Source organism: Schistocerca piceifrons, chromosome 5, assembly GCF_021461385.2.
Source record: "Schistocerca piceifrons isolate TAMUIC-IGC-003096 chromosome 5, iqSchPice1.1, whole genome shotgun sequence".
In the NCBI taxonomy this organism is placed as follows: domain Eukaryota; kingdom Metazoa; phylum Arthropoda; class Insecta; order Orthoptera; family Acrididae; genus Schistocerca; species Schistocerca piceifrons.
The window spans coordinates 228,003,204-228,003,766 of record NC_060142.1 but is presented as its reverse complement, the minus strand read 5'-3'; positions in this window follow the sequence as shown (position 1 = coordinate 228,003,766).

Genomic DNA, 563 nt, shown 5'->3' with positions numbered 1-563 from the left:
TCTTCCCCTCTCTTGCTGCCATTTCCCTAAGGGGCCCCATTACGCGCCTGACGTTGGAGCTCCCAACTGCCAGTAAGCCCACCCTCTGCGACTGCCCGGATCTTGCAGACTGAGGGGCAACCTCTGGAACAGGACAAGCAGCCATGTCAGGCCGAAGATCAGTATCAGCCTGAGACAGAGCCTGAAACCGGTTCGTCAGACAAACTGGAGAGGCTTTCCGTTCAGCCCTCCGGAATGTCTTTCGCCCCCTGCCACACCTTGAGACGACCTCCCACTCTACCACAGGTGAGGGATCAGCCTCAATGCGGGCCGTATCCCGGGCAACCACAGTCGTAGTCCGATCAGGGGATGCGTGGGACGAGCTGGCCGTCCCCGACAAACCCCCATCCGGACCCCCACAGTGATGCCCATTGGCAACAGCCTCAAGCTGTGTGACCGAAGCCAACACTGCCTGAAGCTGGGAGCGAAGGGATGCCAACTCAGCCTGCATCCGAACACAGCAGTTGCAGTCCCTATCCATGCTAAAAACTGATTTGCAAAGAACGTCTGAAATAATCTACAGA